The sequence below is a fragment of the Battus philenor genome, unplaced genomic scaffold, assembly GCF_028537555.1.
Source record: "Battus philenor isolate CCGP_79_NKW_IND1 unplaced genomic scaffold, ilBatPhil1.0.hap1 SCAF_13, whole genome shotgun sequence".
NCBI lineage: Eukaryota > Metazoa > Arthropoda > Insecta > Lepidoptera > Papilionidae > Battus > Battus philenor.
Genome location: NW_027181675.1, coordinates 7,311,959 through 7,320,729, shown reverse-complemented (window position 1 = coordinate 7,320,729; position 8,771 = coordinate 7,311,959).

The window sequence follows — 8,771 nt, the reverse complement described above, 5'->3', positions numbered from 1 at the left end:
ATTTTTAATGAATAAAATTCAGTCACAAGTACTTTTGTGGACACAACTGTTACGGTAGAGAATCTAAAAGTTCTTTAGTATCTTCTCTTGTAATCTTCTCTAATCTTTAATTATTATCAAAAAATATCAACAGGTTGACATCAAAACAAAAATAAGTTAAATATGAACAATACATATGTACAATACGTATAACTTATAATATGAAAGGCTGATCCAATTTCAAGAAATAAATTTATTTCTGAATTAAACATTAACATTAATTAAGCCATAGGATGTTCACAACTGGGCATAAGTCAATATCCATGACTATAGAACCTGTTGAAATTGGCCTGTCTCCAGCGTTTCGACGACCTTAATAAAATTGTCTGTCGTCATTGTAGGCTGCTGTTCTACGCCACGCTGGCTGTTCCGTGACGGAAAGTATTCAGAAAACTCCGCAATGATTTCTTGTCTATGACTTCTTAGCATTTGAGAGTAAAATTGCTGCTGACGGTAAACACAAACACCCCAATCCCTTACAAAAATGACACAAAACTGTCTTGTTTATGTGTTTATATACTTAATGTATATAAAACGGGTAACACAATATAATGTGAAAGAAAATTATTAATTTATGCTAATATTAATTTTAGTGTAGTAATCTACAGTTTTAGTTTTGCATATAGATATTAGCTTAGCCTTGTTTTAACGGATATCCAAAACCAAACGATATTTCTTTTTATACTTAACAACACTTTATTAAAATGTATGGCTTATATCAGCACATAAACTAAAGGAATTTTCTTACCAATATTCTTTTGCCAAAGTGGTCTTGATCATGTCCCATTCGATTCTGGGCCGCCACTGCTCTCGTTATGCCCTTGTAGCTCGGTGTTTGGAGGAGTGTGAGCCTTTTTTTACTGAGTTTTTAGTTGACGAGATGGGTCCATCTTGTTGGGGATCGTCCACAAGGTCGCCTGCCTTCTACTTTAAAGGAATCTAAGGAAAATAACATCCACTGTTTCAGAATATTTTGATTTTTTTATGACCATTCGTCCCCGGTGAGAAAGTAAACGTTCACGATTAATTTCGAGGTGGATTTGTGTTGCCCTTCATGCATCACTTCGCTAGATGACTTGTAAAAACGAGTCGTTTACTTCTGCCAGTATTGTGCGGCTCCAGTTCTCTTGGGACAGTCATGTTTACATTTTATTTGAGTATTCTGATCCATCACTTACGTATAATATATGAGCACTTAAGCTTCTTGACCTTTTGTTTCATTATGTATTCATGACACACCTTCAAAAATATTCCAAACTTTATCATCATTTCATACGTAAAACGTCCGCTGCTAGATTTAAGCCTCCCCCATTGATTTTCAAAAGGACCAGTTTGAAGAGCCGCATGCAGCATATTTAGATAACTTTAACCAGATCGTCTATCCACCTTGTGGGTTGGTGGCTTTAGCAGCGCTTGTTATGGTTTTTAGTTCGAGAACCTTAAGGCCATACATATGTCAATATCATAAATAAACTTGTTAACATTTATTAGGTGGTTGCTTTTTAAAAGTATGTGGATAGAACGTTATAAATAATGTATTAATACGTATATAAAAACATGAAAAACACTCAATCATAGTAAAGTTCTCTTTTTTGATGAAAAAGATATTACGCGACCTTTCACAGTGATATCGATCCACCGCAAGTAAAGCAAGTTCTTTGATACCTTTCATATTACAATTCTTGTCAGCTAGTGACTCGATGTTCAGAAAGCATTAGAAAACAAATGCATATAGATAATATATTTTAATACACATTTTGTTAAACGATTTATAAATAATCTTCTGTTAAATTCCTGTAATCTCTATAGCTTAAAACACACCTTACATTACCGTTACGATTATTTAGTTTCAGCTACAGAATTTAACAATTTGGCATAAAATATAGCCATACATGTGTTCTTGATACATCTTTTAAAATGTACGAAAATTTTGATAGGATTGGGTACTATAGTTTTATCTTAGCTATCCATTAATACTCAAAAGTATCAGTATTGCAACATGATTATTGATTTTCTTTCGTAAAAATCGTGAAATATCTGATTAGTCGACAGTAGCTATAAAATAAGTGTAATAAAACAAACTGCCATTACTTAATGCATATAAACCTTTAAAAATCACTTTACCTGTTATAATAAAATTGTAGTTTATAACACTGATGGACACATTTGTACATGTCAATAAAACTTCACAATACACTTGCACAGAAACAGCCATAATTTATAATGGACCCTTAAGTGCTTTAAAAGGGGCGCGTTACGAACGTCCGTATAAATTATTTGCGACTTTACAGTTCAACACAGTGTTTCTCTCCGTAGAAATTAATAACACAAATGCTGTATATCAATCTCATTCGTACGTTTAATACCAAACATCGTTTAATCTTTAATATGCCATAACTTGTTTCTGTACGTAGGCATAAAATATAAACAATATATTAAACTTAGTAATAATGATAATAATACATTCTTATAAAAATAAAGTACTAACTATACTTTAATACCACAGAGGCACATTTGGCGGTCTTATCGCATTCCGCGATTTCTTACAGACAACTTTTTGGTGGATTGAAAAAGATTTGCAATTTAATAGAGGCATGTCGATTAATGATGATAGGTTAAGTTAGGTTAGATGATGTTTATCCCAGGACGGGCTTTTGAAAATGGCACGAAGCGAGGGAAGACCGCGTGGCGATCCCTGACCGGGAGATACCGCGGTCCACCGTATAGCGCGTAGAGCGATCACCGGGGGGTTTTAGTGGTTAGGAATCCCACATATTCCTGTCCTCCCCACAGAGGCGGGGCATGTCCGGAAGATTTCCCCCGAAACCAAAAATAGATGATGTTAGGCATAAAGTAAAATTACAAGAGTCAAAAAAACTGTTCATTTATATTTATTAAAAAATACTTAAACAAATACACAATTAAATTTAAATATAGTAAAGTACTAGCACTTAGTTTTAAAAGGGTGAATAGATCAGTAAAAAGTTTTTACACCTATAACCTGTTATAAGAGAACTCCACTTATGTACTGACTCATCACGATATCTCTTAAATTATAACGTTAAGAGAAATTAGATGTTAATATTCCTTTTACCAAGTAGAGGTCAGCTAAGACATCGGATTTTACAAAATTCCAACCGCAGCGGAGGTTCAAGTGGTGTTCGTTTAAAAAATAGACATGGATCTTGGGTGAAAAAGCCACAACACGTTTGTGATAAATAATAAGACAGCACGAAAAAAAAAATATTTCACCACTAGTGCTAAATATTATAATACATTAAAACATCAGAAATATTTAATATTAAGACAGGGATAAATTTTGTAGCTTTGCAAGCCTTCAAAGAGTCCAAAGAGGCTCATATTATCGGCATATTATTATATCACAGACGTCCAGCGTGTAAAAGACTAGTTTAGGAACTAAACGGTATTTTTGGGAATTTGTAACTCGAGACTGATGATAGATGATCTTAGTGATCGAGAATATTTGTTATACAAGAATTAGAAGTTCTTTTTTAAATAATATGATGAAGTCGGACAAAATAAACCACTTTAAAGTATTGTAAGAATTTAAGTTTTCTTTGCTGTAATGCAAAGGCGTATAGAAAGCTATTTGAGTTTTAACCGAAATTATGCGATATGTTCATTTTTGCATAATCCAAATTAAAAGAATCAAAATTCAATCAAAACCAAAAGTTCTGAAATCACTCTGGCATTTGAAACTGGGCTTTAGTGAAATCTGGGTAACAGGCATATTTAAGTAAAGAGAATGTAAAAGATCGTACAACTGCAGTATTCATAAAGGAAGGAATTTACGAAGTAATCGCAGAGACCAAACCGCTGCAAAGAGTTTTCGACTCGCTTCTACATTTTGGATTTCTTAGTAATTAAAGTTAACCATGTAAAACCTTTTCTTTAAAAAGTTTTATGTTTAGCATTGTTTTATGTTTGTTTTGTATAATCTATCCATCAAACTTCGTTCAGTAGAGCTACTTGTCTACTTATAATTTACTAAGGCATAAAAAGTAACAAAATAACACCCCGATCAGTACTTACACTTAGTCTATTCATGTCTGTAAATGAACTATTGTAGCTCGAAATGTTTTAATAAATCAAGTATAACCCACCAAAGCCTTTGAATGACTCCATTACAATCCACTTAACTATAAACAGCTTGTATAAATAATTCCCCTACAGCCTAGTTGCCTTTCTGCGGGATAAGTGCTTTATTCCACTTACGTCTTTAATAAAAATTTGTTAATATTATTTACTGAATTTTAGAACTATTTAAAATATTAGATTTATTGCGATTTAAGGAACTTTTATGTATAAATTATTAATAACAGGTTGTCAAATATCTCCCTTCCGCTTTTTTGCTCTTTATTCAATGCTTTATAAAAAGTGTTACAGTGATCGGATTTAGTTCAAATATGCGCCGTTTTGTTCGATAATCTGTTTCCATCTAGACGGCAATTTCATAATACCCCCCTCCTTATTTGCGAAGAACTCGGACAGCCACTTTTCACAAACCTCTTTTGAGTTCAACTTTACACCACCAAGGGCGTTCGCTATGGACAGGAACAGGTGGTAATCACTTGGTGCTATGTCCGGGCTATATGGTGGATGTGATAAAACCTCCCATCCGAGCTCCCGTAGCTTCTGACGAGTCATCAACGAAGTGTGTGGTCTGGCGTTGTCCTAGTGGAACACTACACCCTTCCTGTTGGCCAATTCTGGACGCTTCTGGTCGATCGCCTGCTTCAAGCGGTCCAGTTGTTCGCAGTAGATGGTAGAATTAAGCGTCTGGCCATATGGGAGCAGCTCATAGTGGATGATTCCCTTCCAATCCCACCAAACACACAGCAAAACCTTCCTGGCCGTCAATCCCGGCTTGGCCACTGTTTGGGACGATTCACCGGCCTTCGACTACGACCGTTTTCGCTTGATATTGTCGTATGTGATCCATTTTTCGTCGCCAGTCACCATCCGCTTCAAGAATGGGTCGAGTTCGTTCCGTTTCAGTAGCATATCGCAGGCGTTGATTCGGTCCAGAAGGTTTTTTTGCGTCAAATCATGCGGCACCCAAACATCAAGCTTTTTTTGCATCCAGCCTGCAGATGGTTTAAAATGGTTTGGTGACTAACTCCCATCTCCTGGGCGATGTCACGAGATGCCACATGCCGGTCTAACTCGATGTAGTCCATGATTTGATCGGTATTTGTCGTCACAGGTCTTCCGCCGGCTGGCTTATCCATGGTGTCGTTTTCGCCGGCTCTGAATCGTCGAAACCATTCCTTCGCGGTTCGAAGTGATAGAGTACCATCCCCCAAAACACCATTAATCTCACGGAACGTTTCTCTAGCGGATTTGCCTTTAACGAAGGAAAACATTAAAATAGCGCGAATTTCGGCGTTAGTGAACTCCATGTTTACACGTCTATAACTGTTGAACGCAATATCCAAACTAATCATGCATAGCGTCGTTTTGTAGGTTATATCAAGACCTTTCAAATTATGTATAGTATTGCCAGATACGAGCTCTGTAGCGCTTTGTACATAGCCGCGAAATTCAAAAGACAAAAAGGCGGAAGGGAGATATTTGACAACCTATTATTATATTAAAGTTACGTAAGAAAAATTTGTAAGAAAAGCGCGCATTATCAGCATACTAATCTGCCGAAAAAGTTATTAAAAATATTGCGCAATTAGATATTTTTAAAATTAAGGATTACTTTTTCAGTTGATAATACAACAGATTTTAGGTAAAGAAAATAATAAATTAAAGCAAACATGCGTACATTCATGCATACATGAATTTTCATGTTATCCGTATTCATCGACTTTTTTTAAAAATATGAATGAATAAATAAGATAAAAATGAAGGTATGCTACAAATATTAACTAAGTTAGCACAGATGCTAACCTTTTTAACTTAGTTACAGTTATGTAGTAAAAGACACATCGATCTGCATATTTTACACACACTCTATAATAACATAATTTACATTATATACAAGCAGAAGTTAATGTCACAATAAGTAAGAAACTTATTTAGAATAGATTAAATATTTCTTAAGCGTGATAGGAATTATTTAATTATATTTGTTTATATATAAGTGTCTTATTAATAAGTAAAATCATTTTTAATATGGATACATAAAATTTATACCATTTTGAAATTTAAGACGCATAAAGCTCCTCACTCAGTATATCGAATTTTGTGAAGTGGCTATTGTAACGGTCGTAATGAATTATTGCCGATAAAATGTAAACGCACGACCACATAAATCTACACCGGACACAAACGAGCAATATTAAGATTAAGAAAGATGTGATTATGGTGTTTCTGATGGATTGTAATCAGTCGAATTCACGCGCAATTAATGTAATATGATGTAATTACCGTTGATAGCCTCAAGTCTCAACAGTACTTAGTGAGGTGCATTACTTTCACATTTGTCTAATCTTATTTCAAAATAAGTATACTTATGATAATTCATGTATAAACATGTAATTTTTTAATAGTAATACTGTTTTAATTTTGTTAAATATAAGCTAAATCAGTTTGTTTTACGATTAAAATGATTATGATGATAACAGAAATATTTTCAAGTCATGCGATTGCGATTTATCCGGAATTGTTTGACAAAACCTTTGTAAATATTATAACAAAATATATAAATATATAATACATAAAATAAATTGGGTTAAAAGATTGCAATCAACCTCTAAAGCACATTTCATAAAAATGTTACATTTATTTAAAAAAATGTGTTGTGCGAATATTTAGATCTAATGGAAACCATATCATAAATCCCATAAAATTAATAATATTATTATCATCATCTCAGCCACAGGATAAAAAAATATTATAGCAATTCTTAATGATATTTATTTATTAGACGAATGTGTACATTGTATAGAACTCTGTCGTGTATGTAATAAGATAAAGGTCTTTTTAACCTCCAAAACATTCAAACAGAGGACAAGGCCTAAAACCCTAGGGAATTGTGACCAATTAACACTCGAAGGTCAATCTGTGTTTACGAATACACAATCAAGTACAAAGCTATAGTAGCGTAAAGCAATATAACTTACAAACGCGAACTCCCCAGGTACATTATTAAAGATTTTTTACGTAACTGATTCGGATCAAGAGTTATTTTTCGCTTTCTGTTTTTTAATTATGCAACATATTATGTATAAAAGGAATATCTGTATATATTTACTTTTATTCAAATAGAGTATATATAGTAATAGAGATATAGTTTATTTATGATAGGTAAACAGAACCGTACACCAATCGATTATAAAAAACTTACTGTATAAACTGCAGCTGTAATTTACTTTCAAGGAAGCGAAAAATGTTATAAAAATATGTTATATTTCACCAATGGCTTATTAAAACTGACGCTACGTTACGATCCAATAAATTTAAGTTTCATTATACATTTACACGTATTTCATCTTCTACTTGTATGAATATAATTTAAAAAAATATTTTAAAAATTTAAGTTAAATTATTTACAATCTCGGATAAATGAAACGTTTATTTTAGTTTTTTTTTTATAATGTTATGTATAAAATTGTTACGTATGATAAAAATGGTACAACAATGACAGACAATGATGTTCACTGAATAAGAACATATTATAAAAAAACTTTTAAATTATTATTTATCTTATATAATACTAAAATTAAAAGAAAATGTGTAATGAGTATTATAATCTAATAATGAGTAATCCTACTGATTTTCTCAGGTGAAGAGGTTACGAGAACACGTTGCCCCGTTTACTTTTTAATTTTGTCAGACATATTGTACTTGGGTAGTTTTACGAATATTATAAACGTATAACATTGTCCATATCTCCATCGTACGTAGTGATGTACAAGGGTGTGTAAATTTTTTTGGTAATTTTTACATCATTTCTTCACATTTTTAGTTTCAATTTGATATACCAAGAGAAATACTGTTAATAAATGAATATATGAAAAAGCACCCTTGATCTTAAAATGAATTACGGCACTTTAAAAGAGACAATGGACAATGAAAAGAATATTACAAAAAAATATTTAACTGATTTAATTTATTACAAGATTGTATAAGTTAAAGTAGAAATAATCCATGAGCGTGTAGTATAAATAGTTGATTCTATAAGCAATCTAACGAGCAGACGACGCAACCCTCGTTACATGCCCCGGTGACCACGCACGTTTAGAATAAACACCAATTTCATCCGTGTTCCCCCGAGCTTATATTTTAAACATTTAATATTAGATATCTAAGACTAGATTTACGTTTCCAAATTTGAATTATTAGTTAACTTTTATTAATGTATATCAAGATTCGCGTATTAATTTGTTGTACATTATTAACATAATCAGAAAACTTAAACTCTTCTTCTGATTTTTCTTTTTAGTCTACAGAAGCCTACCGCAAAGGTGTATATAGTATAGACTCCCCACAAAGGTCGCCATGATGATTTCCAACGACCTCAACCGTGTACACCTGAAGGGAGGAATAACCACTCCAGACCGCTAAGATCACAATGGCCGTCGGATGCATGAGCGATGTGTCACATCCACTGCCACTTCAGACACTGCAACTTAAGCTCTGTATAGTTAATTACGAGTATATGTATTTTATAAATATTATGCCCAAAAAAATCTTTATGTAAATTTACTTAACAAAAATCATAGTTATTATTTACCATATTGTACAATGTTTTGTAAATA